Genomic DNA, 9382 nt, shown 5'->3' on the forward strand with positions numbered 1-9382 from the left:
GGGGCCAGGGAAGGGAGAGAGCTATTAACCACCTACTATTCTTTATTTAAAACCTCTTTATATAATATTCAACTATTGCTCTACAGACATTTAACACCCAGTCTACATCCCTTTTGGTTAAAATGCTGATGACTACATGATCAGATAAATTACAATCTTAAATAAAGGTGGGTAGGCATAGTAAACTGAAAACTGACAAAGACCTTTACAACTCTAACTTTCCAAATAATGAGAAAATTATAGGAAATAAATCTTTTTTTTCTGTTGTCCCAGGTTTATTAAAATTATTGCACCATAGCAAAAAGATTCAAACAGCTCCATGTGGTATTTTAAAATTCATCCTAACTGTAAGCTGAGTGACTTGCAGTTTGGACAGACTGCCAAAGTCCAAAACCCTCAGCATTTCCTCAGTGTCCAGATCCTCTTCAATGATCTCCTGATCCAGAGTTGTGATAATTCAGAAACATAATTATCTCTCCTTTCTCTGCCCTTCTCCTGCAACTCGATGGAGATAACCCTCACTGGACCTCTCTAAATCTCTTTCATCAGATGTGTGACATAGCCTGCCATCTTGTTGTGGAGCTTCTTGTTGGGAATAATGGCAATCTCCTCGCACATGCCTTTGTTCATGTGGAAGTAGTTGCCCAGGCAGGTATAATACTTTTCAATGATGATCCAGGCTGCCTTCTTCGTACTTTTGGTGCGAACGTGGTCCAGCTTGGCGGGTCCTTGCTAAAAGAGCCAAATCTTTTCTTCTGAAACTGCCCATTTAGAAACATCTAGCTCTCTGACACTTTCTCACACGATTCTACAATGAACTTGTGGGGTAGGTACTACAATTATCCCCATTGGACAGATGAGGAAACTGAAGCCCAGAGAGGTGAAGTGACTAGTGACTAATGTAAGGACACACAATGAGTGGTAGAGGCATGATTTGAACCTAAGTATGTACGGTTCACATACAGGTGATCGTTTTACTCCAGCCTTAAGAATGGGTCAGAGGTCATGCATGGTGGTTCAAGCCTGTAATCCTAACACTTTGGGAGGCAGATGTGGGAGGATTGCTTGAGGCCAGGAATTTGAGACCAGTGTAGGCAACATGGCAAGACCTTGTCACTGCAGAAAATTTAAAAATTAGCCAGTTGTGGTAGCATGCACCTGTAGTCCTAGCTACTTGGGAGGCTGAGGCAGGGGGATCACTTGAGCTTAGGAGTTGGAGTCCAGCCTGGGCAATATGATGAGACTCTGTCTCTACAAAAAATTTAAAAATTAGCCAGTGTGGTGGTGTGTGCCTACAGTCCCAGCTATGCAAGAGGATTGCTTGAGCCCAGGAGATTGAGGCTGCAGTGAGCTGTAGTTATACCATTGCACCCCAGCCTGGGGGACAGAGCAAGACCCTGTCTAAAAAAGGATAGGTAGGCTTTCAATGTGTGGATTTTAACTTTATTTATTTGTTTAGAGACAGGATCTGGCTCCGTCACCTAGACTGGAGTATATTGGCACGATCATGGCTCACTGCAGCCTCAACCTCCTAGGCTCAAGTGACCCTCCTGCTTCAGCCTCTCAAGTAGCCGGGACCACAGGCATGCCACCATGCCTGGCTAATTTTTTATTTTTTATTTTTTAGTAGAGATGAGGTCTCACTATGTTGCCCAGGATGGTCTCAACCTCCTGGGCTCAAGCTACACTCTTGTCTTGACCTCCCAAAGTGTTGGGATGACGGGCATAATCCCCCATGCCTGGCCTCAACACGGATTTCAGTCTTGGTAGAAGTAGACAGAAAAATTGCAAGGACATAGTAGAATTTAACACAACTATTAATGTGCTTGACCTATTGACCTTTATAGAATCTTCAATCCAGCAATAGAATACACATTCTTTTTGAGCACATTCAAACTATGAACCAGAATAGACCATATTCTAGATGATAAAACAAATCTCAATATATTTGGAAGAATTCAAGTAATACCAAGTCTGTTATATGACCATAAAGGAATTAAATTAGCAATCAATAATAGAAAAATCTCCTGAAATCCCCAAATATTTATACACTAAATAACATACTTCTAAATAAACCATGAGTGTCTAAGAAGAACTCGAAAGTGAAATTGGAAAGTAATTTGAACTGAATGCAAAGGAAAACACAAAATTTGTTGGAAACTGCTAAAGCAGTGATGAAGGGGAAATTTGTACCGCTAAACACCTATGCTAGTAAAGAGGAAAGGTTTCAAATCAATGGCCTCAGCATCTACCTGCAGAAACTAGGGGAAAAAAGAGCAAATAAGCTCAAACTGAGCAGAAGAAAGGAATGGAAATCAATGAAATAGAAAACAGAAAAACAATTGAGAAAATCAATGAAACTAAAAGCTGTTTAAATAAGAATAATAAAATTGATAAATCTCTAGGCAGACTGATGAGGGAAAAAAAGAGAATACACAAATTATCAGTATCAGAAATGAAGAAAAACGACATCATGAAAGATCCTACAGACATTAAAATTTTCAGAGCCTACTATGAACAAATTTATGCCAATAATTCAATAGCTTAGATGAATGGACTTTTTTTTTTTTATTTGTGATGGAGTCTCACTTTGTTGCCCAGCCTGGAGTGTAGTGGCCTGATCTCAGCTCACTGCAATCTCTGCCTCCTGGGTTCAAGCAGTTCTCCTGCCTCAGCCTCCCGAGTAGCTGGGACTATAGGGAAGTGCCACCATGCCTGGCTAATTTTTATATTTTTAGTAGAGATAGTATTTTGCCATGTTGGCCAGGCTGGTCTTGAACTCCTGACCTCAGGTGATCTGACCACTTCGGCCTTCCAAAGTGCTGGGATTACAGGTATGAGCCACCATGCCTGGTTGACAAATTCTTGAAAGACATAAACTACCAAAGTTCCCACAGGAAGAAATAGATAACTTGAATAGTTCTATATCTATTAATGAAATTGAGTTTCTAGATAAAAACCTACCCACAAAGACAATTCCAGGCCCAGGTGCTTTCACAGGTGAAATTTATCAGACATTTAAGAAAGAAATGATAGCAATTCTATACAAAGTCTTCTAGAAAATTGAAGAGGCACCTGTAATCCCAGCACTTTGGGAGGCCGAGATGGGCGAATCACCTGAGGTTGGGAGTTCAAGATCAGCCTGACCAACATGGAGAAACCTGTCTCTGCTAAAAATACAAAATTAGCCAGGCATGGTGGCCTGTGCCTGTAATCCCAACTACTCAGGAGGCTGAGGCAGGAGAATCACTTGAACCCGGGACGCGGAGGTTGCAGTGAGCCGAGATCGTGCCATTGCATTCCAGTCTGGGCAACAAGAGCAAAACTCCATCTAAAAAAAAAAGAAAAGAAAATTGAAGAGGAGAGGATACCTCCCAACTCAATCTATGAGGCCAGCGTTACCCTGTATTAGTTTTCTAGGGCTGCCATAACAAAGTACCACAAACTGGGTGGCTTACACAACAGAAGTTTATTGTCTCACAGTTCTGGAAGCTAGAAGTTCACGATTAAGGTGTCAGAGACATTTGAACCAGAGCAATTTTATTTTGAATAGGGGCTGGATAAAATGAAGATGAGACTTGCTAGGCTGCATTCCCAGGAGGTTAGGCATTTATAGTCATAGGATGAGATAGAAGGTTGGTGCAAGATACGGGTCACAAAGACCCTGCTTATAAAATAGGATGCTGTAAAGAAGCCAGCCAAAACCCACTAACATGGTTAGGCTTTGTGTCCTCACCCAAATCTCATCTTGAATTGTAATCCCCAGGTGTCGAGGGAGAGACCTTGTGGGAGTTGGTTGGATTATGGGGGTGGTTTTCCCCATGCTGTTTTCATGATAGTGAGTTCTCACGAGATCTGATGATTTTATACATGGCAGTTTCCCTTGGGCTTTTCTTCTCTCTTCTGCTGCCATATGAAGAAGGTCCTTGCTTCTTCCTCTGCTTCTGTCATCACTGTGAGTTTCCTGAGGCCTCCATGGCTACACAGAACTGAGTCAATTAAACCTCCTTCCTACATAAATTACCCAGTCTCGAGTAGCATCTTTATAGCAGTGTAAAAATGGACTAATACAATAAATTGGTACCCAAGTAGGGAGGCACATTTCACATTGAAAATGTGAAAGTGACCTTGGAACTGGGTAACAGGCAGAGGGTGGAATAGTTTGGAGGGCTCAGAAGAAGACAGAAATATGTTGGAAAGTTTGGATCTTCCTAGAGATTTGTTAAATGGTTTTGACCAAAATGCTGATAGTGATACGAACAATAAAGTCCAGGCTGAGGAGGTCTCAGACGGAAATGAGGAACTTCCTGGGAACTGGAGCAAAGGTCACTCCTGCCATGCTTTATCAAGGAGACTGGTGGCATTTTGCACCTGTCCTAGAGATCTGTGGAGCTTTGAACTTGAGAGAGATGATCTGAAATTGGAACTTATGTTTAAAAGGGAAGCAGAGGATAAAAGTTTGGAAAATTTACAGCCTGGCGATACAGTAGAAAAGAAAAACCCATTTTCCAGGGAGAAATTCAAGCTGGCTGCAGATATTTGCATAAGTAACAAGGCCAAGACAATGGGGAAAATGTCTCCAGGGCATGTCAGAGACCTTCATGGCCACCCTTCCCATAACAGGCCAGGAGGCGTAGGAGGGCAAAATGTTTTCCTGGACCAGATCCAGGGCCCCCTTGCTGTGTGGAGCCTTGGGACTTGGTGTGCTGTGTCCCAGCCACTGCAGCCATGGCTAAAAGGGGCCAAGGTACAGTTCAGGCCATAGCTTCAGAGGGTGCAGGCCCCAAGCCTTGGCAGTTTCCATGTGGTGTTGGTCCTGCTGGTGTGCAAAAGTCAAGATTTGAGGTTTGGGAACCTCCACCTAGATTTCAGAGGATGTATGGAAACTACTGGATACCTAGGTGGAAGTCTGCTGCAGTGGTGGAACCCTCATGGAGAACCTCTGCTAGGGCAGTTCAGAAGGGAAATGTGGGGTCAGTGCCTCCACATAGAGTCCCCACTGGGGCAATGCCTAGTGAAGCTGTAAGAAGAGGCCACAGTCCTCCAGACCCCAGAATGGTAGTTCCACCGGCAGCTTTTACTGTGTGCCTGGAAAAGCCACAGACACTCAATGCCAGCCTATGAAAGCAGCCAGAAGCGGGACTATACCCTGCAAAGCCACAGGGGCGGAGCTGCCCAAGGCCATGGGAGCCCATCTCTTGCATCCGTGTGACCCGGATTTGAGACGTGGAGTCAAAGAAGATCATTTTGGAACTTTAAGATTTAACGAATGCCCCATTGAATTTCAGACATGGATGGAGCCTGTAGCCCCTTTGTTTGGGCCAATTTCCCCCATTTGGAATGGGTGTTTTACCCAATGCCTGTACCCCCATTGTATCTAGGAAGTAACTAACTTGCTTTTGATTTTACAGGCTCCTAGGCAGAAGGGACTTGCTTGTCTCAGATAAGACTTTGGACTGTGGACTTTTGGGTTAATGCTGAAATGAATTAAGACTTTGGGGGACTGTTGGGAAGGTGTGATTGGTTTTGAAATGTGAGGACATGAGACTTGGGAGAGGCCAAGGGTGGAATGATATGGTTCAGCTTTGTGTTCCCATTGAAATCTCATCTTGAATTGTAATCCCCAGGTGTTGAGGATGAGACCTGGTAGGAAGTGACTGGATCATGGGGCGGTTTCCCCCATGCTGTTTTCATGATAGTGAGGGAGTTCTCACGAGATCTGATTGTTTTATAAATGGCAGTTTCCCCTGGGCTTTTCTTCTCTCTCCTGCCACCATGTGAGGAAGATTCTTGTTTTCCCTTCCCCTTCTGCCATGATTGTGAGTTTCCTGAGGCCTCTGCAGCCATGTGGAACTGTGAGTCAATTAAATCTCTTTCCTTTATAAATTACCCAGTCTTGGGTATTTCTTTATAGCGTGTAAGAATGGACTAATACACCCACCAAAACCAAGATGGCAAATAAAAGTGACCTCTGATCATCCTCACTTTTTATTATATACTAATTATAATGCATTAGCCAACTAAAAGATAGTCCCACCAGTGCCATGACAGTTTACAGATGCCATGGCAATGTCTGGAAGTTACCCTACATAGTCTAAAAAAGGGAGGAACCCTCAGTTCTGGGAAATCCATGCCCTTTTCCCAGAAAACTCATGAGTAATGCACCCCTTGTTTAGCATATGATCAAGAAATAACTATTAGTGTACTCAGGTGAGTAGCCCATAACGCTGCTCTGTCTATGGAGTAGCCATTCTTTTGTTTCTTTACTTTCTTAGTAAACTTGCTTTCACTTTATTCTATAGATTCACCCTAAATTCTTTCTTGCATGGTCTGTTAACAAAGGTATCAATCAGCAAGTTTTGTTCCTTCTAAGGGCTGTGAGGGAGAATCTGCTGCATACTTCTTCCCTAGCTTCTGTGGTTTGCTGGCAATCTTTGGCTTGTAGACACATCACTCCTAGTTCTCCTTGTATCTTCACATAATGTTCTTCTTGCCTGTGTGTGTGTGTGTGTGTGTGTGTGTGTGCATGTGTGTGTGTGTCTAAATCCTCTCCCTTTTTTAAAATGAAGAGTCACATTACATTAAGATCCCATCCTTCTCCAGTATGACCTTATAATAACATAACTGATTATATCCACAAGGACCCTTTTTGCAAATAAGGTCACATTCTGAAGTACTGGAGGTTAGGGCTTCATTATATAAATCTAGCATACACAATCAACCCATAATACCCTGAAACAGAAACCAGCCAAAGGCATTCTAAGGAAAGAAAATTACAGTACAGTATCACTCATGAGCATGGATGCAAAAAATGTAAAGTCATACAAAGCACTAAAAGCCTATGTTAGAAAAGATTTGATTTTCAACAAATGGAATCTGACACTATATTAAAAAAATAATATATCATGACCAATTGAGGTTTATTCCAGAAATGCTGGGTTGGCTTAACATTAAAAAATCAATTAATATTATTAATATAATTCACTATATTAACAAACTATGTATGTATAAGAACATACATACATATATATGTAAACATATATGTGTATACACACTTATAGGTGTCTGTATGTACGATCATTGCAATATATTTGGAATAAATATTAGATAAAAACTAACATCCATTCTTCATTTTAGAAACTCAATGAACTAGGAAAAAAATGGGAACTTCCCCAACCTGATAAAAGGCAAATATAGAAAACTTACAGCTAACATGATAATTAATAGTGAAAGACTAAATCCTTTTCCCTAAAATCAGACTCAGATGGCCGCTCACCATACTTCATTATAAATGAAGTTTCTGACCAATAGTATCAGATAAGAAAAGGGGGTGGTGCAAAGAGAGGCAAATTGGCATGTCCCTCTTCCCCTCCCTCCCCCATCAGGGCCCAGCGGGAAGCTGAGCCTGCACCTACATCCAGCATCAATGAGGTGGAATGAAGCAGTGTGAAGTGAGGTTATTAGGTATTCTGATTACTCTTTCCCCAGCTGCTATCAGAGGAGCCCACTAAGAAGCTGAGCCTCCACACCTATCCAGCATCAATGAGGTGGAACAGGGTGTGTTGTGGCAGAGCTAGTAGGCTCTCTGATTTCTGGCCTCCCCTAGCAGTGGGGAGCTGAGTTCCAATGCAGGAATGAGGCTGAATGAGGCTGTACTCTGCCTTCTTCAGGAATGTGTTAATGGGGTCAGGAGGAGAACTGAACTTGCAGCTGCAACACTTCAATCTCTGCCTCCATCATCACATGGTATTCTCCCCTCATGTCTTTATGTCTCTGTGTCTCTTCTCTACTTATAAAGATACCACTCATTTTGAATTAAGGGCTCACCCTACTCCAATATGACCTCGTCTTAACTAATTACATCTGCACTAATCCTATTTTCAAATAAAGTCACATTCATAGGTACTGGGGGCTAAGACTTCAACACATATTTTTGTGGGACACAATTCAACTTATTACAATTATGTTTAATGGTTGGAGCAAAAATTATAATATCATCTAGGTGGTGTTCAATATAGAGAAAATAATTATGACATTTACATTTTTTAATTGAGAAGGGCAGAGACCTAAATGGAAGTACAGTTTCAATGAGTAGAAAAATATCAAAACAAGTAGACTCGATGTTATGTATTTATGTTATAACGCCTAGCTCAACTACTAAAAGAGAACTATACAAAGAGATATCTTAGGAAACAAAAAATCAAAATAGAATTCTTAAAAATGTTCAAGTAACCCACAAGCAGGCAGGCACAATGAAGAAAAGGAACAAACTAACAGAAAACAAATAATAGCATGGCAGCTTAAGCGCTAACATATCAAAACTTAAGTACAAATGGTTTGAATACACCAATGAAAAGACAGAGATTGAAAGAGTGGATAAGGTAAATTGCCCAACTACACACTGTCTGGAAGAAACTCATTTCAAACATAATGACAAAGGTAGATTGAAAGTAAAAGAATGAAAAATATACCATGCACAATCTAATTTTAAAAAGCAGGAGTAGGTATATTAATATTAGATAAAGTAGACTTTGGAGCAAAAGAATTGCTAGGGGCAAATTGGACATTATATTAAAATGAAAGGAACACTCCACAAGAATACGTATTTATCCTGATATGTGTATACACCAAACAACAGAGCTTCAAAATCTATGAAACGAAAACTGATAGAAATGAAAGAAGAAATACACAAATCCACAGTAACAGTAGGGGACTTCAACACACTACTCTCATCAATCAATATAACTACTACGCAAAAAATCAGCAAGTATGTAGGAAAACTGAACAACAGAATCAACCAATATGATCTAATTGACATATATAGAAAATACAATACTCAACCCAACAGCTGCAGAGTAAATATTTTTTTTCAAGTGCCCATGGAACATTCACCAAGAAGGACCACATCCTAGTCCATAAAACAAACCTCAGCATTTTTTTTTAAAAAAATGAACATACGAAGTATGTTCTCTGACCGCAGTGGAATCAAACTAGAAGTCAACTACAGAAGGTTAACAGGAAATTATTTAAACTCTAGGAAATTAAACAGCATACTGATAACCCATGGATCAAAGAGGAAACCGCAAAGGAAATTTTAAAAATACATAGAAGTGAATGAAAATGAAAGCACAACCTATTAAGACATATGGGACACAGCTAAGCTAAAGCTGAGAGGAAAATGCATGGTAATAAATGCTTACTTACAAATAAGAAAAGGTCTCAAATCAACAATCAACGTTCCTACCTCAAGAAACTAGAAACTGAAGAACAAAATAAACCCAAAGCCAGCAGAAGGAAAAAATAATAATGATAAAAGCATAAATCTAGGCAATTGGAGAAAATAGAGAAAATTCATAAAATGAAAAGATGTTTCCCTGAAAAA

The 9382-nt window shown here is 40.7% G+C and overlaps 1 pseudogene; it reads right to left on the minus strand.

Moving 5' to 3' along the window:
* Nucleotides 1-307: 307 nt before the first annotated feature.
* On the minus strand, nt 308-6451 carry LOC129024225 (small ribosomal subunit protein eS17-like; annotated as a pseudogene).
* Between the last annotated feature and the right edge of the window lie 2931 nt (nt 6452-9382).

This window comes from Pongo pygmaeus, chromosome X (assembly GCF_028885625.2).
Source record: "Pongo pygmaeus isolate AG05252 chromosome X, NHGRI_mPonPyg2-v2.0_pri, whole genome shotgun sequence".
NCBI lineage: Eukaryota > Metazoa > Chordata > Mammalia > Primates > Hominidae > Pongo > Pongo pygmaeus.